At 41.4% G+C, this 22,790-nt stretch overlaps 1 protein-coding gene across 2 annotated transcripts in view; it reads right to left on the bottom strand.

Annotated features, from left to right (window-relative positions):
- Positions 1-22,790, bottom strand: part of Csrnp3 (cysteine and serine rich nuclear protein 3) — a 176,201-nt gene that overhangs the window by 90,962 nt on the left and 62,449 nt on the right. The gene's annotated exons all lie outside the window — the stretch shown is intronic.

The raw sequence follows: 22,790 nt of genomic DNA, 5'->3' as shown, positions 1-22,790 counted from the left end.
GGTAACATGGACATATACTACTGCTCAAAGGATGATCCAACCAACAGGAAGGCGCACTGTGCTGAGTGTGTTTTGAGGCCGTGCTATCTTCCCTTTACCCCAGCAGCTCCTGGTGAGCTCACCCTTGATAAAGCTGCCCGCCATCTCCTTCGAGCCTATTAGGGAAGTAGGTAACTTCGCTATGTCAGCTTAAAAGTCCAGGAGGAAGGCAGTCCAATTCAACAAACATTTATTGGGAAGTTACCATGTCTCAAGCTCTGAGACAACTGTTAGGGTTATAAAAGGGAAATATTAACTATTTGCTAGAAGATTGGAATCTCTCTAATTAAAAAAAAAGTAAATAAAAAATAAGAAAACTGCTCCCAAGGATGTGATTGAGTGGTGGTGACTAGGGGGCATTGCTTTAATTTTAAAATCTTATCAACCTGATATGTACTTCATGTAAAATTAGTATAATGTCTTTACGTTGAAATTGTTAAAATAAAAATGATGTAATATAAAATAATTCCTCTAGTAGCCTACTTCATTTTGGGATATCATAATCCAACAGAGAAAGCAAATCTTTCATAGTAAAATTGCGTATGCCTATCATGATTGCAAATTCTTCATTATTCTTTAGACAAAAAGTACCGCCTAGCCCTTTCCACCTCCCCTATGACTGCTTTTATTGAGTTCTTTTCTAGGAGTCTGCAAAAGGCCATTCTGAACACTGTAAGGGTAGATCCTAAGAAGCCCATGGCTTCAACCTGGAACTCCAAGTTCCCCTGAGACACTATGTAAGGAGACAGGCTATTCCAAGGCTCCCGTGCTAAAGGAGACACCCACGGTCACTCTAGGGGGAAAGCAATTACTGCATAAATGTTGCTGTGGAGAATATACACAGGTCAGGGGAAAGCTTTACAAACTAGAATAGGAGGGAATTTGAGTGGATTGGGGAGAGAGGAGATATGGCAAGTGTTCAAACGTGTTGAAACAGAGAAAAAGCAAGTGTGGCGTCCCCATGTGATTGAGCAGCATGAGACCATTGCTGGTTTATCTGTGAGGCTGTGAGGTCAGCAAAGGATGAGAGGTGGGGTCAAAGTCATAGGTAACAGAGACAGTCTAGCCTTTAAGTAACTCAAGGAAGTACTGCCCCACCCACAGAGAGTTGGAAAACATGGGAAACACCATGGAGCTTGAGTTGAAAATGGTGAATGAGCATGGGAGAAAAGAAGCTAGCGGACAGCAAGCTACTTAAGCCTGGCAATAAACTGACCTCTGATCTCGTTTATGGCTTCAAAAGCTAATAGTCCAATGGTTCCGCTACTGGTCCTATCCAGACTAGGGAACGTTAATTAAGCCAGCTTTATTATGCTCAGTGTTTCTCATGTATTTTGATCTGTGCTGCCCTCAGAGTTTCAGCTTTGAAATAGTGTGAAAATACTTAATGTCAAATATTATTAACATGTTTGGAAGGCTGAAGGCAGCTGTAAACCAATGTACTTTGAACACAGGGCACACAGGAAAGTATTTACAGTAGTTTCTTATTTCTGATTTTGGCACTGTGGGAGGGGCTGACGGAGGGGAAAACAATATGTTCTGGTTGGGCAAAAAAGGAAAAATGTAATCTCGATTATGAAGGGTAAAGCTTAACATATATGTAACAGAACATGTATGCAAACGAACATGGAATCCTATTCTTGTAGCTTTTCATTTTATTCGGACATCAGACGGTGAAGGCAGCAGATGTTAAATTTAGCAGCCGGTGAACGGACCACTCTGCGGGGCACAGGTTAAATGGCTGGAATCGCTCTACGACTACAGCTACAGCAGGTACAATGCAAACATAAATCATCCGAACTTGGCTGCAAAGAAATCCTTATGCAAAGTGACCCAGACTAGGAAGGGTCCAGATTTCCTCCCACCCTTCCATCTACCCCAACAAAGGCGTCAGAAAACAACATTTGTTAAGAGAAAGAACCCGATGAAGCAAAGCTCCCCAGGAGCACAAAGGGTACACTGATGTCATAGTGCGCACCAACAGCGGCTGTCGCAAACTCTTCTTATGCCGAATTAGATATCTAACACGGGACAAAATAAAATGTGGAGCTACGTGGTACAACCGAAAATCAACCACGAACTGAACAGTTAAAAGAAAATAAAAGGAACAGTGGAATTGAACAGATAGATTTCTGAAAGTCAATAAGGTTAAACCAGAGCTAAAGAGGCCAAAAAACTGCTTTAGAGTCAAGACTAAGAGAGGCTGTTTGTTTTGGTTTTCTTTTTCATTTATACAAAACCATAAACACTTGGCCAATGAAATAAATATTTTTATATGTATAATGGGTATATATATGTAGCACATTGGTATATAATGTATGAAGTCATTCAAGCAAATATATAGGCAGACATAGATACAGTGGCAGCATCTGTTGTATACTTGCTAGTAATGCTTGGAAGTGAGTTGTGTACTCTGACATGTTAACAGAAATAAACTTTGTAACCAGGGACCTAAGTGGTTCTACATCTACTCACAGAAACAGATGCAAAGAGTGAGTTACAGGATGAGGAAGGTATTTTAAAACTGAAGGATACATACGAACATAAAGACCAGGTGGACAGTGTTATCGAAATCACCTAGAAGTTACCAAACACTGGTCACTGGGTTTATAATTACTAATTCACACACACCATTGAAACAAGCATACAGGGCAGTTCTTCAAAGCGTCTCCTTTGTGTAGATGAACACTGAGACACAGGCCAGTTAAGTAGCACAGTCAGTACTCTGCCTGAGGAAGTCTGACTAGGGATTTAATCTAGTGTGGCCCTTGTGGGCACGTTACCCGGTCATGGCTGATGTGCATCTGAGAAACACTGAGGAACCCAGGCTAAGGATGTTCAGTTTGTTGGGAGCAAGCATTTGTGATGGGGATACGTGGAACCCATCTTAGCACCAGTCTGTGGTGTTCAGGAGAGTGAGGGGAGCTTGATTACATCCATTTTAAGAAGCTCTAGAAACTCATCAAAGAAAGAATTGGAAAGGGAACCCGAGAGACTGTTAAATTATTTCATGAAAAGAAGTTAGAAAGCTGTGAATGAATAGGTTGGTAGTCTCAGGGTGGAGAAAAGGACTGGGCAGTGAGCGAATCACAGACACTCAAACTGAGATTGAAGGAGTTTTCAACGCAAGAACCAAAATGAATGATGACACCATTAGCCAAGGTTAAAGATTCATGAAGCTTAGGTGTCGAGCTATCCAGTGCTAAACGTAAGTGTTTCCACTCATCAGGCAAGAGGAAGACAGGATCCTAAGAGAAGGAAGCTGCCATGTTGGACCTGCAGTGCACAAGCGTGGCAGGGAAGGTTTGTGAACAAAATCTATCATTCACATACCAATTGTCTCCATCACAACTAACTTTGAAGACTATGGACTTTCAGCCAGGTAGTAGTGGCTAGCGCATACCTTATTTATTTTATTTTATTTGATATTTTATGCATTTACATTTTAAATGTTATTATCCCCTTTTCCTCTCTCCCATAATCCCTCCCTCTCCCCCTGTTTCTATGCAGATGTTCCCACTCCCATCCACTCACTCCTACCTCAGCACCCTGACCTTCCTCTACACTGGGGCATTGAAGCCGTCATAGGACCAAGGGCTTCTTCTCCTATTGATGCCAGACAATGCCATCCTCTGCTACATATGTGGCTGGAGCCATGGGTCCCTCCATGTGTACTCTTTGGTTGGTGGTTTAATCCCTTGGAAGCTCTGGAAAGGTCTGGTTGGTTGATGTTGTTCTTCCTATGAAGTTGCAAACCCCTTCAGCTCTTTCAGTCTTTTCTCTAACTCCTCCATTAGGATCCCCATGCTCAGTCTGATGGTTAGCTGCAAGCATCCTCATCTGTATCAATAAGACTCTGGCAGAGCCTCTCAGAAGACATCCATATCAGGCTCCTGTCAGCAAGCACTTCTTGGCATCAGCAATAGTGACTGGATTTGGTGACTGCATATGGGATGGATTCCTGGCTGGGGCAGTCTCTAGATGGCCTTTTCTTTAGTCCCTGTTCCACCCTTTGTCCCTGTATTTCCTCCGGTGAGTATTTTGTTCCCCCTTCTAAAAAGGACTGAAGTATCCACATTTTGGTCTTCCTTCTTCTTGAGCTTCATGTGGTCTGTGAATTGTTTCTTGGGTAACCTGAGCTTTTAGGTTAATATCTACTTATCAATGAGTGCATACCATGTGTGTCTTTTGTGACTGGGTTACCTCACTCAGGATGATATTTTCTAGCTCATTCCATTTGCCTAAGAATTTCATGTAGTCATTGTTTTTAATAGCTGAGTAATATTCCACTGTGTAAATGTACCACATTTTTTGTATCCATTCCTCTGCTGAAGGACATCTGGGTTCTTTCCAGCTTCTGGCTATTATAAATAAGGCTTCTATGAACATAGTGGAGCATGCCCAGGAGTGGTATAGCTGGGTCCTCAAGTACTATATCCAAAAACCTCCAGACTGATTTCCAGAATGGTTGTACCAGCTTGCAATCCCACCAGCAATGGAGGAGTGTTCCTCTTTCTCCACATCCTCGCCAGCATCTACTGTCATCTGAGAATGGCTAAATTCTGACTGGTGTGAGGTAGAGTCTCAGGGTTGTTTTGATTTGCATTTCCCTGATGACTAAGGATGTTGAACATTTCTTTAAGTGCTTCTCGACCATTCAATATTCCTCTATTGAGAATTCTTTGTTAAGCTCTGTACCCCATTTTTAATAAGATTATTTGTTCTCTGGAGTCTAACTCCTTGAGTTCTTGTACATATTAGATACAAGCACTCTAAGAGATGTAGGATTGGTATAGAAGAATGCAAATCGACCCATTCTTATCACCCTGTACAGACGTCAAGTCCATGTGGCTCAAGGACCTCCACATCAAACCAGACACACTCAAACTAATAGAAGAAAAAGTGGGGAAGAGCCTTGAACACTTGGGCACAGGAGAAAATTTCCTGAACAGAACACCATGGTTTATGCTCTAAGATCAAGAATCGACAAATGGGATCTCATAAAACTGCAAAGCTTCTGTAAGGCAAAGGACACTGTCAATAGGACAAAATGGCAACCATCCAATTGGTGCATACCTTTAATCCCAGAACTCAGAAGGCAGAGACAGGCGAACTTTGTGATCTAGGCCAGCCTGGTCTACAGAGCTAGTTCCAGGACAGCCAAGGCTTCACAAAGAAACCCTGTCTTAAAAACAAAACAAAACAAACAAAAACCAGACTTCCTTTTAGCATTAAAGATCGAGAATAAAAACAAAGAAAGCCTGCCTTTCCCAAATCATTTCAAATCTAGAACGCCATCAACTAAATGTAACAACTGTGATGACTATTTAAAATACTACTATATAAAAGTACATTTAGACAGATTAAAACCATGCTCCTGATCAAGAAATCCACCTCCATGCTTTACAGTAATCATATAACCCGAATAAATATAAGAAGAAAATTAGATTTCTCCTTTAGGCAACCATATTAATGAGCTTACTTCCATGGCTACTAAAGCTAGTGGCAGGCTGCATGGTCTGAAGCTTGCATCTTCTTTCTTGTTCATAGATTCGGTTCCTATTTAGTATTCATTATTCATGTCTATTTTTATCATGGAACACTATTACATGAAACCACAATCCAGGCATATTTGGCTCTTGGTTTTATTTATGGGGGAAAGAAATCATGCAGCCTTCCGATACTGGGGTGTGACTGTTAGAGCTACAGATACGCTATCATATGGATAAGCAACATATCTATCTGTTCCTTCATGTTAGACGTTCCACTTGTATTAATTTGAAAACCCAACAAGACATTGAGGAAGAGCGCTAACCTGTTCGTTTTAATAATGAATGTTGATAAAGGTGTTGACAAGAGGGAACCCTGAAATATTATTAATGCGAATGTAAACGACTCCAGCCTCCAGGGTACTCATTGTTGAGGTCCCTCTAAAAGCTAAAAATAGATCCACTCCATCACATGCCTCTACCACTCCTGAAGCCCACAGACTATATCACAGAAATACTAATCATTGTTATAACAGAACTCATCACAAAGGCTGAGTTACAGAGCCAGACTAAGTGTCCAAGGGGAATGATCTATAAAAAATGTGCTATATATACTATGAATATTTTCTACCATATAAACAAAATTATATCGGTTGTTAGAAAATGGATGCACTTTAAGATGACCACAGTGACCAGACTGAACCAGTCTCAGAAAGATAATTGCCACATGTCTTCATTTGTGGTTCCTAGATTTTACATGGAAACATAAAGTCACATACAGGAGACATGAAAACAGAATTGACACTTCATAGAAGAGCCTGTTGTATTGGATATTATAACCTTGGGACCTGTAGCTGACTACCATGGAATTACTGTTTGTTGGCCATCTATATCTACTTATTTCCTGCTGGGTCATCTATAGAACATGTAATAAAAATGAGTAATATAATGTTAGGCTTTATAATTGCTACTGTCCATGGCCACTCACAATCTAATAAACTTGTAATATTCATACACTATGTCTTTGACCTGGGGAAGCCTATGCTTACATATACCGCTACAATTATGGTAGTCTATGAATCTTGGAATCCAGAGACACCAAGACTTAACGGGCAAGAACAGTGTAGTTTTGAATACGAAGATATTTGAATACATCACATTTATAGTAGCTAAAAAATTAGAAGCATGGAAATCTTTTAAAAATATATTCTCAGTGCTGTAGGATTTCAGATAACCATTAAAACTACAGCAATGGTTATGTGCAGACAATGAAAATGCTTATAGAATGAAAACTGATGACGAAATTACCAGAAATATAGTATGCTTAATTGCAACTAATGTGCACAGAAGAAAACTGGAGAGAAACGTAAAAGAATTGGTGATTGTGTCTGAGCACCAAACAATATACACACTGTGGTCTTAGAACAATAGGCTCTCTGTTCCCATTGGTTCACATATACAGAAGTCTACCAAACGCAGTAACACTTAGGAAAAAATAATTTGTCCTGAACTTGGACAGATTCTTCTTCTTGTCATTTCTCCCCTAAACACTATTTGCACAGCATTATACTGTGTTAGGTATAATAAGAAACCTAGAAATGATGTAGTGTGTGTTGGAGGATGCAGACTGGTTTTGTGCCAAAACAGCACCATTTTATGCAAGGTTCTGCAACATCCCACCTACTCCTGTCAAAAAGTAGGTCCCAGAATCATTCTTCCACTAATACTGGGGGATTACTGCGCTTTAAACACATAAGCACTAGCTAAGTGAAAATAACCAAATCAAAATCATTTTTTAATAAACATAATTTTGATATTTTCTACTTTGACTTTTTCTATACTTTCAAAGCTTTATTACTATTAATTTAATATAAAATAATGTTAAATAACCATGAATAAAGGATATTCATATGGTTGCTCTGGTGGAGTTAGTCAGAAAAGCATTTAGAAATCAGTATGCGCCTTTAAACATTTTCAATTGCTGTAAATTTACGCTTTTAGAAATAAAAGGAATTGATCCCTGATACCAACGCCCCACCCTTAGGCTAGATTTGAAGTCTGCTGTTGCTGTCTCCAAGCCTCCCTGAAGACCTGACTGCTTTTGACTGGTGAATATCCATTCCCCCGCTGTAACGTTTTCTACAAGTAACCCAACACCAGGGTGTTTCCGTTAAATTCACCTCACAGGTACTGCAAAGCACTTAATGTAGCCTCTCTTCCCTTCCTCAGAGTTTCAAGGGATGGAAAGGCTGACTGGAAATGGCTCGCCAAGGACTCACTGAGTGACACTCCTCACGGCTCTGGGGTCCCAACTTGATGATAAAGTAGTTTATCTGGCTGTTAGAAAAAAAGGAGGGTTTGTACCTACATTTAAAAAAAAAAGTAGGGGGAAGTGCCCAGGGCAGCTAGAGACGCGTTTGACTGTTTTATGTGAGAGGGGGAATTTAGATAACCTATAGCTGGACATTAACCACTATAAAATTTAACCACTGGGGGTGGAGGTGGGGGGAAGAAAGATAGAAAAGAAAAGAAATGGCCTTGGGTAAAAGCACCTAATTGGGAAAAAAAATTAGTATCTTCCTGTCAAAGAGGTTCCTCTGGCCAGCTCTTCTTTTCCTTCAATCCCAGGGAGATCTGCTGCTGAGGCTTTCGGAACCGAACACTCGGCCAGTGAGTTCTGTTACAGGTTACTAATTGCTACTGAAAAGAACCCATCACTGCAGCATAGTTGGGAAATGTTTCCCAGGCAACCGCATGAGGGACATTTTTTTTAATGTGCTTTGCTCAATAAATCTTTGGCTATAAATAGGCGCCTCTAAAAGTCCAATGTCAGAGGGCAACACGGCAAGTAGTAACCACGAGATGCCTACTAACCTGATTTCTCATCGTTTCTGGTTATAGTTCTCGTGATCTTTTTTTTCCCCCTTTCACATGTTGAATTTTTCTTTTGCATATTATGCAAATGCGTTTCCGTTTCTAGAAATAAAGTCAGAAACAGGGGTGTCTACGTCAAGGGACCGGCCTGGCTGTGTTCACAGTCTTAGAAAGGATCTCGAGACTTGTCCATGAGAGGTTCCGAAAACTGTGGAGTAAGTTCTTGGGAACTTCCATTTTGAAAGAAACAGAAGGTACACAAACACTGAGACAGATGTCTTTAGAATATTGGCTACTGCTGGTAAAACTTCAGGTTGTTCAGAGGACAGAATTGTTTAACACTGACTTCCTGTTTGTGTTTCCTCCCAAGCTTGTCTAAATAAAACCGATTGAAAGGCTGGCAATATTGTAAACACTTGTTTCTTCCCAACAACAGGGTTACAAGAATCGGATCAGACAAGATGTCTTGCAATTTTTTTTTTTCCTTTCCTATAGCCACTCTGCAGCTGGTAACACATTTTCAGCCTTGTTAAAAAGATTTTTCCTACTGATAAAATTTCTTGGGCCTTTTTCTTAGGCACCAGTCATCAACATTTCTGTCAACATCCTTTCCCCTTTATTTTCCTGCAAACAAGGGAAAGATGTGCTTTGCTCTGTTCCCAATCCAATGAGCTGTGCCTGTGACTTTGCGTGCCCGGCTTCATGGCAATCTGTTTAGAGTCACTGGTACTGAGTGAAGATATACGTTCATCTTGGCATATTCAGACTCTTCCAGAGAGCCTCACGCATTAGATAACACCTCTGCCAATACGTAAGCCACTCCAAGAACATTATTATTTCTGTCAATGCAAGCATCGGTTAAGTTTATGGCATTCATATTTTTTTTAAAAAAAGAACTTTGTAACTATTACATGCAGAAGAGTGGTATTTCAGATTCACGTGGAATCAATTTCCAAGGAGCTTAGTGGCATTCAATATCACTGATACATTGGTTAATGATGAGAATTTTCTCCTCAAACGAATCCTCAAGAGCTGGATCAGAAAGCAAAAGAGGAGGGAAATTATAAAATAGAACGCTTTTTTATTCACACTGTTGATTCTTTTCTCTACGAGCAAAGAACAGAGTGTGCTGTAGAATATATTAAAATCTTCTAGTGCTGGAGAAAAATGTCTTGAACAACAGATCCCTCTGTGGCAATGCTTTTGTAAACATTGGCATTAAACTCATAGAAAATAATGTGTAGGAGTAAATATGATCCGAGGGTATTTGCAGAGAGAGCAATCTAAATGAACAGTCTATTTTGGACACAATGAATAAATAGTTAAAGTTGAAATGACTCTTTTAAAGAATATCACAAACACTCAAACACACACACACACACACACACACACACACACTCAGTTACAGAATTGGAAAAGTAAAAGTTATTATTAGAGAGGGTTATTTTTAAAAAGAGAGAGATATCCATCATCGCCACTCTATGAACAACCTTTTATACAGTGTTTTACAGAGTTCGTGCTTCCTCACAAAAAAATATTCCATATCTCAATGGACTCACAGTGCTTCCTGAGGTTTAAACATTTACTTCTGCCCTTAAATAGTCTTGCAAGGTAGAAGGGCAACTTGTAAGTTTATGGGCCTTAGAGCCAGGAAAAGTAAGGCAGGGGGTTACATGTGGCCACTTCCCTATTGCCACCCGTCTGTTCCCGTCTCTTTCATCTGCGCAGACCATGTTTAACAACTGCAGGAAACAATGAGAGCTTTTTAAAATGCAGAATTGAACACGTAGAAATGTTCACTGTTACACAGCATTTCCTTTCTGAGAGGGAAATAGATAATATTTAAAGGCGTGGCATAGTATACCTAAATATACCATGTGAAACTGGATGACAGCTTTAACTAAATAAAAGAAGAATAGTCCTGTGTGCCCTGTGATGTGAGTTTCAGTGAGACAAGCCTCATCGTGAATACTATGGAACTCAACAGCCTAAAGATTAAAACCAGTAGGGCTGGAGAATTGGTTCAGCAGATCCGAGCACTTGTTCCTATGCAGAGGGTCAGCATTTGATTCCCAGCACCCATAATGCAGTTCATAACCACCTGCAACTCCAGTTTCAGGGATCTGACACTTTCTTTTGACCTTTACGGACACAAGGCAAGCACATGACCCAAGGACATATATGCACACAAAATATTTATACACATTAAAGTAAATAAATCTAATTTTTGCAAGATTAAAGACGCATGATCAACTGCTTTGTCCAGCGGGGGACAAAAGTCTGATCAACTAAACCCAACCAAGTTGTATATCTATCTGGCCCTGCTTTCTAAAGAACCTATTTCTGTATTTGTTTCTTTCTCACCAAAAGTCACAAAAGGCTTTGGAAGACCAAGGTTCCACTGGCTATCGAATGCTGCAGGGTTCTGGCTGTGTTTCCTGGAGTCTTGGTGGATGCCATTTGGGATGGGAAGGGACAGTCCCTCAGGATGAACCAAGTGGCTTCAGGCAGACAGAACTGGATAAAGCTCTCTTCCGCTACAGAACAACAGTATAAGGAAAGGCACAGGAAGAGCGATGGATGGATAAGCAGTGACGGTGTTAATAACACTGTGGTAGACTTGATTGCCAGTGGGAAGGAATAACCACTCCAGTCTGTATCACAGAAGCCAGCAGCAGACCTCCACAATGTGGCTTTAGAAAAAAAAGAGTATGTCATTTTTCTTCTAAAGAATAAACTTCGCAATATGTCATTTACATGTATTTTTCCGTGTTGGAATACTGTTAGGAGAAAGTTCCATCACTGCACCATTGAGCTGAGGAAAAATTTTTTCCAGGAAAAATACTAAGAGAGTTTATGAGGTTCCGAAGAAAAGTGATAGGACCTGGCTAGAGACTTTGACCTTGGATTAGAATTTAACAGGAGTTGCTACAACCAGTTTTACCACATTATGCAATAAAGAACACGAAGATGGTATAACGTCAGAAGTACCGTCATTTCCTATTTGGTGTCTATTACATATCTTTAGTTTTGTTAGGTTACATAAATTTTCATACACAGCTATTATCTCCCACCCCACACATCTCTTCTCTACCACCTCTAACAGCCCCATTGCAGGACTTCCCTGTACTGGAGAAGAGGTGTAAGAGTTTGCAGATTATCCGCTGAGGCTCAGAAATGAACCTGGTTCATATTATGTAGTGTGCTCCATGGACAGAAAGAGTTAAAGCACTATCATCAGTCACCTTTGAGGGCCCCATACAGCCATCCATGTCTACAAGCAGATTAATGACGAAGACAGGTATGCCAAGATGAATATCATTATAGGTCATCCAGGGCCAACTCCCCTGGGGATTCAAAGATTTATTGGAAAGAATGAAGGCCATCAAATAACTGAATGGGAAATTAATTTGCAAGTTCCCCAGAGACTGAGTAATATGTAAATCATTGGCACATTCAGATGAATACATAATGTTTATTTCCCTAAAATAATCATTGTAGTCGTTTGGGCAATTGGGGTGAATGTATACATATTCATGTAATTGTGTGTCTGCACCTTAAAAATTCCATCATTTCACGTGGTAATTTCCCCTTTTGTGAAATCATAAAATGATGGATTTCTTTCTTTGATAGTTTCTACCGTGAATATCTATTTTAAATGGGTAAGTTTAAGGCATAAATCCTTCCTGGAGGCAGAAGAAATTGCCCAAGAGCTATGTAAAGTCCCTTGGAAATTCCTATGCCAAGACACAAAGTAAACCTCAAGCAGTTCATTCGGAGTTCTCTTGGCACTTCTGTCTTACTCAGTAACTACTTTTAAGACACTGACAGTGTATGAGTGACTGTAAGACACCGATTGGAGGTGTGCAATGGAATTTCAGCTCATACCTTAAGTGGATTCTATGCAGTCCAAAGGAGAGTTTTTGGGTTTTATTTTCTGTACTAGGTTTTGTGTTCCCCTCTAAAGTCCTGTGTCGATCTTTTTACATGGTCACCACTTTTAAAGAGACTCTGCACTAACTTTATATTTCAATATTACCTTCTTCCCGGACCTCTAATGATTTATAAATCCATTCACACTGAAAACAAAATGGCCAATTTGAATAAGAATATTAACTCTCTCCGACTATATTGGATCCACTTAGCGAACCGAAAATTACCTAAATCAGAAGCCAGCTTATATTTTCCTCCTACCTCTAAATATAACATCAAGCCTTAATAAATGTGGATCTAAGAAAGTAAGGGAATTAAACGCAAGGCCCTGAGGGCGGAGGTTTCTAGGAATGCGCTTATAATAGAGTTTCACCTGGGATTCAATTAAATATTTAGTGAAAGTGGCTGAAAGAAAGTCCGTGTGCTGACAGAACCCTGTGGAAAGGTTCGTGTGGAAAGGCACAGATGAATAGGGCAGTTTTTGTCCTCCAGGATGAGATGATCAATGACAGTTCAACACGCCAATGTGAGCAGGAGTGGGGGAGGGGCGTTTCTCCTTCAGCACCGACAAACCTGCTTGTGTTTGTACAATCTTCTCAGCCCTTTCCCCGGCTTCCAGCTTCCTTGGTCGAAACATCTTTTCTTTGTCATTGAAGGCTAATCTCCCCTTGCACAGCCTTGATATCCCCTTCCCCTGTCTTCTGGGGCTTCCCTTCCTCTCCTAAGGCAGGGATTTTATTATAAGCCAGAGGTCACTGAGGCTTTACTGTAATAAGCCAGGTAGTGCATAGTTTAGGCTTTTACAAGGCATGTGGTAGGAGTTGCCGAGGTCAATCTCCGTGGTAATATCAAAGTAGCTATGTCTAAACAAACAAGCGTATAAATATGCCTTTGACCAGCTTCTAGTAAACCTTCACCTGTACATGATAACAATTGAATTTCATTAAAATTTCATTTGTTGTGAAACATTCTCTGTTTTGTTTTTAAAGTCATTTGGAAGGTGGGACCGTTTTATTTTGTCTACTGACCACACAAAAGCACACAGTGAACCCGCTCCTCATCAGACTCGCTGCCCCTTGCTTTAAAGGATCGCCACATGACCATATGGCCAACTTTCCATCTTCTGTTCTTTCTTAGCCCACAATCTCCCAAGATGTATAGTAACATTTAACAAGGACTCTGCACACTGATCGGGAAGAGGATGCTAATTAGTGAGAATAGACAAGCCGGGTAGTCTCCTAAGTTTTCAGCAATCTCGTCACTGGGAGCAGCCAGGGGACAATATCAGTGCATCTACATCTTGGCCTCTCATCCTATTTGGACAAGAAAACAAGTTCTCCTCACATCTCCACCTCAACAATGCTCCCCTGCTATATACCACAGTTCTGAAGTTGTCATTTTCTGTCTGCTATGCAAATGACCTTGAATCCAACACGATGCTTTTAACATTGGTATTTCTAGAATGCATGCTGTCTCTTTTTACCAATTCTGAAGACCTGGTCTTCATTTTTCATCTCCTTCTTTAGTCCACATTAAATTCCCCCAGTTGCTGTCCATCTCTCCAGCTTTTGGTTCGTGGTTGCCGCAGAGAATTCAAACTCACTCCTCCCAGGGGCCATTCCTCTTTGCTGATCTTTAGGCTTGCAGACTCATTTTACCAACTTGTGTGTTCCTAAGGCATCTCAATGTAAATGTTGGAAACAGTGACCTGAAATCATTCCCATAAGATGCCCGTGGGTGACACCCCATCCCACCCTGGCAAGCTCACCCTATTTTCTGATCCTAACATAATCGGTGGCCATCCTCAACGTTGTCCTGCCTGGCTCTAGTTATGCTTCCTCTCTGTCCATCATCACTTTTCTTCCACATGTTTCCCACTTGTACACACCTCACAGCATCCCTGGCCTAGTCCTCTTTGTTTAACTGGATCATGACCCTGGTTGAGTCCCGATCTCTCTTTTCAGAGTACATAGAGATGAGGAATCTAAAACTAATCTAAACCAAAAAGATACTTTGTTTAGGTATTTAGCAAGGTCCTATAGCCCTCCACCATATTGCCTCTAACTCCTGTCCTGGTTTTACTATTGTAAAACCTATTCCCCAGTAATAGTGAACTAAAGAGTATACTTTCATGGTACTACACAAGCTGTTCCAATTACCTGAAAAGGCATTCTCCTTTATCTGACTGACATCCAGCATCTGCCTCTAAATTTATGAAATGTGGAGACGAGTCTTTCCTTTGTCTGCCAAGTTGTGTTGGTCCTTTCTCCCTTTGACAACCCCTATCACTTCACCATTAGCAAGTTAGCCAGGTAGGTTGAGCCACATATGCTCTGAATCCTGGACCCCCATCTGGCAAGCATGAACAGTGAAGGTACCTGATGAACCATGTGGGGAGCTTGAGAAAGGAAGGGGCTGAAGAAAGTGCATAGAGAAGAAGCTGCCCTTGGTGCATACCAGCAGCACACTCATTGACGTGCGATTATGGGTTTACGCGTCCATATCTATAAAAGGAATTTCCATTCGTCTACTGAAAATTATTAACACAATACATATCTATCTCCAGGCACGCTTTGGGCACAGCATTTTTGCATATTTCCAAGAAGTTTGCAATGCAATGGACATAGAAGATGAAATGAATTAAGTTAATAAATAGTTATTTCAAGTCTCCTGTTTAGGAGAGAGTGCATGGGGATCCGAGTGGAATACAGAGACACAAGAAACATCCAGCAAATCTGGAACAGCAGGATCAATACAGAGAAATCTGAACACTGCCCTGAAGGAAGTGAGGAAGTGGGTCAGGAGACTAACTGGAGTGAGGATACTTCAGAAAGAAGCAATACATGCAGAAGGCTGGGGCATTCCCAGTGAGTGAGGAGGAGGATAGACTGTTGAGGAAAAGATGGTAAGTGGAGGGTGGGAAGCAAGGCGGCCGTGAGCTGTTTGGTGGATAGGGAAGGGACCAGCCGAGGCTGCTGGGTCCTGAAGGACTTTAGGCTGAGTGAAACAGCCAGTGGGGAGATGAGTAAAAGATCTGAGGAAGGTTAAAAACAACCACTACTGTTTTCCTGGCACACGGCGGGAGAGCAAGTTAAAAAGCAGAAAGTGTCAGGGGGCAATTACAATCATTCAAAGAAAAGTTAATAGTGGCTTGGGTCACACTGTGGTCAAATAGTAGTTTGTTCCGTGACGGAAGAAATAAAGTCAAAACCATGTGATGAGTGTTAGGTGAGTGGGAAGAGAGAAGTAGACACTTCAGCGCCAAGGTCTTGTCATCTGTGTAAGTTTGGAGCATGGTGATTGGCATTTAGTGCTTAAAAAAAAGATGCTGAGGTTTTCTGAGCAGTAGGCAAGGTCGCTTTGGGATGTATTTTTATGTATTCATATGTATTCTACGATGTATTCAACTGGAGACATCAAATACAGAATTGTATCCAAGTCATTATATGTATGGCATAGTGGATTAAACTAAAGATTAAAAGTTTCCCATGAAGGGACCAGATTTAAAGTCTCCAGACTGCAGGATTCAACATGATGTCATACGGTCATTTTATCCCCCCACCCCCTTTTTAAAGACTGGGCGTTGCGTCACACAGATTGGCTTCAAACTCATGCTGTGGCAGAAATAACCTGAGGATTGAGGCCCGTTCTCTCCAATGAGCTAACAGCAGAGAAAATTGAGACGAGACCAAAGGAGGACCTGACCAGTAGAAAGCTGTTTCTTCCAAGCGAAATAACGTTTTGGGGAAGAAGAAAAAGAAAAGGACAGCCATTGAGCACGAGGACTTGAGCAGCATCCTCGGAAGCTACGGATGGGGTCAGGCAGCAGATTGAGAATCTCCAATTAAGTTTCGCATCACAGAGGGCACTGTGACCTTGGCAATCAGTCTCGATGAAGTTGTAAGGGAAATACAAACAGCTCTTTTCTGGCAGCCTTGCCATGCAAATGGAAATGGAACCGTGGACAGAAGGTACACCCGGACGTGTAGATGGGAGGGGTGAGACGTTTCACTCGTCGATGAAAAACAATGGACTTACTTGCTGGTAGAAGTGATAAAACAAAAGGAAAACCCAATGATCCAGTAGAGGGGAGAACGTGAAGAACAGAGTCTTTGGGTATGTGAAAAGGAGGAAGACCTATTGCTCAGGTTGAGCATGCAACTCTGCATAGAATCGCATCGTTTAGAACCGGAAGTAGATGGTAGCGGCTCGGGGCAGAGCGCTACAGAGTTCTATCCTGCTTCTACTTTCTCAGATTATAAACTAGATGTATATGTTGCCAAATAGGAATCTATGAGGAGACTGTGCTGGGAATAGGTACCAGGAAAGTTTTTGAACGGGAAGAACCGGGCAGATCCTGTTAACAAGGTAGTATTTGTGGTTACTACCCAGGGTTGGCTGAACTTTTGGTTATTAACTTGAATGGAAATAAATGAACAAAGCTGTGTCCTTTGCTGCTCAGTTATAAGAAAATAAGTGGGCAGCATACAGGGGGTTTGACCTATACTGGAATGGAGTCATGCTGCGCATGCGTTCTACGCAGACGATCCGAGCAAAAAGAATTCAGGGTGATTTTAAGGATGTTTGTTTTAATGATAGGTTATAGATCCTAATTAATTTTAGGAAGGGGAGAGGTGTGCACAGAAGGTAGCAGGATCCATGCACACACCCCAGTAGGTTTGAAAAATTACATGAATCAGGTAATTAGTAAGAGAGAGCTAACAAGGTAAGGAGTAGCGAGGGTGGCGAGCAGAATGGGTTGTTTGAGCGTGAGGTCACAACAGAAGTACCGTAATGCTATGGAAAGACACTCAAGCTGTAAGAAGAAAGTGAGGGAGAACAAAACTCCGCCTGAAAGGGCAATCTACAGGCATCGCGAAGGCAGGTTGTGAGAGAGCAGCACAGGAGATGGAACTAAAATCGCCAGGAGAATACTGGGTCTGTCATGTACTGGATAAAAGAGGGCCATACTTTGTGCCTTTCAAGGTGGTGGAGATCAAAGTGAATATAAAGTGATTGCTGTGCTCTGAGTTCATAATGAAAATTTTAAAATTAGCTTTCACTCGCCATCCCTGCCCAGAGCTGACTATCACCAACTTCTACTGTCGACACGAAGCTAGGCTTACCTTACTGATAGGACAGCTTTGTGCGGGATGAGAGGGCCAGTTTCTCTCCAGATTACTGAATAAGATTTCTGTGGGGGCTTTAGACACTATAGGGTGAAGAGCACCAGGAATTACATTTTGAACTGAAACCATTTTAGTATAGGATAAATTTAGAATAATCAAATTTTAATGAATGGTTTATCTATTTTTTTTTTTAAAAAAATAGCTTTATTTCCTTTAAAATTCCATTTGCACTTGAGCCACCCCGCTCAACAATGCTTCTGCACAAAAGCTGTAGGGGAAATGGTCATGGACTTTTCATCTGAACATGGCTGGTCAGCTGTTGGAGCTCTATATTTTGGGAATGGTGCTATTCTTAAAGCCTTCTTGAGACAAAGAGGTGAGACCTCAGATTGCATCATGCCCGGATGGTCGACAGACTAGTTTCTTGGAAATGCCTTCCATCCTTTTCACAGTTGCTGAATTCCTATATTTCTTCAGCTACTCTTAAAATGCTCTGTGCATGCCCCCTCCCCACTGATCTGACTCATTTGAGAACAAGCTGACACCATAATCTAAATTTTGCTTTAAGTTTTTAGCTGCTCTCTTTGGCATAGCTCCTATGATCTTTCTTGCTACCAGAGACAGAAAGGTAACCCAGTACTTCCTGGTAAGTGCACATAACTGCAAATCAAGATGCTACGGCCAGCATACTTTCTACTTGGTTATGAAGTACCACAGTTTAGATTCCCCAGGGAATACACCCTTGCTCTGTTCTGGCTTTCTATTTTAGCAATGAACAGCTAGAATTAGAAAGGAATAGCTATTATCAAGAACTGCAGGGGGCTTGAAACGGCCTCCCGCCGCTACTGGATACACAGAGGACACACGTGAGAGTTTTTAATGGGAAATTCCTCCATCTCTGCTTGTTGTTTTGTGCCAAGGGACGGGGTTGGGGGCGGGGGTGGGGGGCAAAACAGAAAGAAGGAGATCTCAGTTCCCACTTGACTATCCGGGGAAACTGAAAAAAAATCTAGGGAACTAGATAAGACACTTTGAAAATAGTTATTCGCTTAGAGGGTTTTTTGCTTTTTTTTTTTTTTTTAAAGATTTCTGTGTCAACGTCTTTTTTTCTTTTTTCTTTTTTTTAAATTGGGTATTTCTTATTTACATTTCAAATGTTATTCCTTTTCCCGGTTTCCTGTCCATAAGCCCCTGACCCCTCCCTCTCCTCTTCTATTAGGGTGTTCCCCTCCCCATCCACCTCCCTTGCCGCCCCCCCCCTGACGTTCCCCTACACTGGGGATTCAACCTTGGCAGGACCAAGGGCTTCTCTTTTCATTGGTGCCCAGCAAGGCCATCCTCTGCTACCTATGCAGCTAGAGCCATGGGTCAGTCCATGTATAATCTTTAGGTAGTGGTTTAGTTCCTAGATGCTCTGGTTGGTCAACGTTCTTTCAAAGGTTCATATTAGGATGGAGAGAACACAGAACAGGCTACATTGATTCCGACTGGAGAGAGGCAGTGGCAGGGGCGGGGACAGCTTTCAGCAGGCGGGAACAGATCTTCAAGGGTTTGGATCCATATGTGAGCCTAGTAAAGGGTGGGACTAGGTGTCCGGACTGGAAGGCTACTGTGGGAAAAGGTGGATGTGAGAGAGGTGCTTCAGGGCTGAAAGTGAAGTGGAGGGAAGGTGAAAAAAGAGAGAGTAAACAATGAAGCAAACAACTGGAGTTTGCTTAAGGAAAATCTCACCTCCATTTTTTAATCCAGTGGCCACTCTTGGTAGGGTCAGGAAACAGTTCCTACCTAAGGGAGGGTAGTGGCCTCCTTCTGATAGCGTCAGGGGCAAAAAGTAGGGCAAGAGATGGGCAATATTCAGCATGGACCAGGCCCAATTCATCCAGTAAAAAAAAAAAAATCAGTCTAAAAATAGAAACTCAAGAGAATCTTCCTTGTCAGAGTTCTAGAAAACAGGATGAATGGATCTTCCTTTCCACTCTGCAAATGAAGGAGGTCTGGGTTGGTTCCGTTGTCAACACGGACAATGTAAGCACATCTTAGTTCCCATCTATGTGAAACATACAGGAAATTCCAACAGCTAGAATTTCTTTGTCCCAGGAAGACAATGACTCAGCTAATTCTAAACCATCGGTGCTTAATTGAGCTGTTAATACAATTCCCAGTCCATTCAAAATAAATTGTCCACTCTGTTCCCCTTGATCTTTTTTTTTTCTGTCTCCCGCAAGACCACATCATAATTCATCCACAGGCCCACTGAGAAATTGAATTCTCTCGAAGGCAGAGTCTTACTTATTATATAAAATTCTACCATGAAACATTTTCCCTGCTTTCCTTTCCCATCTCCCTTCCCGCACTTCCTTGTCTTTTGCATGCAATGCTGTATTTCAAATGTGACGTTTGGATCAATGTCCTTGCCGTCCACCCCCCAGTCACCATCACTGAGCAACACAAGAAAGTCTATCGTTCTTACTAGATTCTAAATCCCCACTATAGTTAGGACTTTTCAGATGGATTTCAGAATTCCCAAAGGCCCTGCACATATAATGACCATTTAATTGATGATTTTTTTTTTTGAAAGCTTCCCGTACCAAATTGCTAAGAGTCTTCATTGAGGAGTGGCAGGCTAAAGAAAACTAGGGGCTGTCAGAGCTTTTTCCTCCCTCCACATCGCCAAGGTCACTCTGACGGTCATCTCTAGACATCAATACAGATGTGAAAGACGCCATCCTCAGAGTCATAGGACTACTACCAGGCTGAAAGCCCCTTCAGCTGCCCTACAATGAATCTTCATTTTATTTTACAGCCTGGGTGGCCTTGCTGGGACTTTTATGGCAGATAAGGAAAAAAAGATCATTTTTAAAGAAAGAAATGGCCTCTAGTCTCTGTCGTGCTGGATTGTGTTGTGTTTCCAGACTCGTCGGTTCTTCCCGGTTTGAGTAATTGTGAGTGAGACATGTCTCTCGGCAATTTTGTGAAGACTTCAATGGACTGACATAAAAGGAATTGTCACAGCTCAGGGAAACACCCACTGCTCTATGCAACTGAGGTTAGAATAAGGGTCAGGTTATGCTTGTGGCATATTTCTTAAGTCAATCAAACATTAACAAAAATGTTAGGATTTCTGTGCTGAAGGAGACAAGTTCACTAACTGTAGGTGTCAACTTTCAAAGTGGTCTCTTCGAATTTACAGGTGTTACTCTTACATTCTTGTGATAAATGAACGGGTTTCAGCTGTGAATCTCAGTATAGTCATACTAGGCGGGGGGGGGGGGGGGGGGAGAAGAAGCCGGAAGCTTTCTAATATGTACCAGATTTCAACGAACTCTGTGTCGTTTAGACGCCCTACCTATGTAATCTCTGTGCAGACAGCTGGGTTACAATACGAATCACCCCTTCAGGGTTCCCAGCGTAGTTTCAGTCAGGAGTAGATATGGCAGTTAGACGTAAAGCACTCAAAATTCAAAAGCAAGTTCTTGTGAGCCATCATTCTCTTTCCATAAAGACAAAAAAAAAAAAATCATACCAGGAAAAATTAAAAAGTGTAGCTAAAAATAATGTCAAAATAAAGAGAATCTTCTTAAGATGTTAATTCACTTTCTGTACAACCTAGAATAGAAATTCCTAATGGAATAGTGCTGAAGGATTAAAAAAATATGGATTGTATTAAGTTTGGACACAATTCTGACCAGCCCCACTATTTGAGCACCAGCCTTCCCCACAGCAGGTTGACAGAAAGACCATGGTGTATAGGATTAAATGTGGTCTTTTTATGCGGCTTAAAACCGTCACCAAGAGGTCTCCGGTACATTTCCTGTCCTTGCTTGTTTATAGTTACGCATTTCTTGATAGGACTTCTAAACATTTGCTTCTCCTTGAGGAAAAAAAAAAAACCCACAACCCATGAAAAAGAACCTAAAAACTGGAGTGAAAATAAGATTATTTCTGACATTAATCTAGCTCTAAGGTGCCAGGAGCAGAGACAAAGTTCCATGTTATGACACTCAGCAGCCTGCGGACCCTGCACCCCGCCCACCTTCTTCCCTGACACTGGAGTTTTGGGACCAGGACGTAGGTCAAACCAGTCCTGGAGGCTTCGATACAAAAAGGGATTTCAAGGCTTATTGGTTTATAATGAATCTGCACTGGAGATTTTATTAAAGACATGTTAATGCATGTTTGAGCATGAGAGTGCCAAAAAGGAGTGGCACCCAGTTGTTTTTTTTTTTTTTTTTTTAAAGACACACCCTTGGCAGTATGACCTTTACCCGAGGAAGAGTGATAGGAAGTAAGACACGCTCAGGCATGGTAAGGAGAGTAAGCTATTACCTATCTCGGCATTAGCCATATGTGGCATTACATTTTTTAATCACATTTTTTGAATTTTTGTGTATATGTGGCCTTGCACATGCCAGTGCACAAATGTGGATTTCAGAGGACAGTTTGCTGGAGTAGTTTTTGCCATCTCTACCATGTGGGTCTCTGGGATCCAACTCAGGTCGTCAGGCTTGAAGGCTTTGTCAAGCTTTGCTGTGCTAAGGTTTATTGTTGAGGGAGGCTGATCATTGTTGGTGGTTTTGATTTTGTTATTGTAATTTGTTTTCCTTCTTTCCCCCCATCTTGTTTCGGTAAGGTGGGATCGTGAGCTGACAAATTCAAACCAGGAACCTCTAGGGTTGCACGAGGATTTTAACTGTCTCTCATGCGATTCCTAGAAAAGTTACAGGTTGACAGTTGGGAAGGGAGAAAGGTCTTAAGTGGTTATTGACCATGCCGATTTGCTCTCTAACCTGTGACCAGCAGTGGCCTGACCCATGGCTGCCACAGCCTCGCCAACCAGATCCCTTCTCTCTCCTATTGCCTTACCTGTTATTATGCCAATACAGACTCTATTTATATCACTTTCTCTGCTCCTCTGGACTTTTGACATTTTAAGTCCCTGGCTTTATGACTCTTTGCCTTCATTCTGTGAACACATTATGAATTTATTATTATTCAAAAATAATTCTGACATTGGAGAAGGACGCTAACATATTTCTGATATAATTTGCTCGTGGCATAGGGAACACTACAGTGGATCAGCAAATATTAAGACTGATAATATTCAGGGGAAGGCAGGTAGGGGTGGGGAGGCTCTGTAAACAGCATCTTGACTGACGGTATCTTTGATGAGATAGTTTTTATTCACTAACTTGGCATTGTCTGCCACAGCTGTTCAACACATAGGTCTTTCAACCAGCAATTTCATGGCTAGGGACATACTCTTCTTGTAGCTACACAGTGTCTATTATAGCACTATTTATAATGATGAAAATCTGAAAATAAATTC

The sequence above is a fragment of the Rattus rattus genome, chromosome 5 (assembly GCF_011064425.1).
Source record: "Rattus rattus isolate New Zealand chromosome 5, Rrattus_CSIRO_v1, whole genome shotgun sequence".
NCBI classification, from domain to species: Eukaryota; Metazoa; Chordata; class Mammalia; order Rodentia; family Muridae; genus Rattus; species Rattus rattus.
The sequence above is the reverse complement of the archived record's forward strand: the minus strand, read 5'-3'. Positions and strand labels throughout refer to the sequence as shown.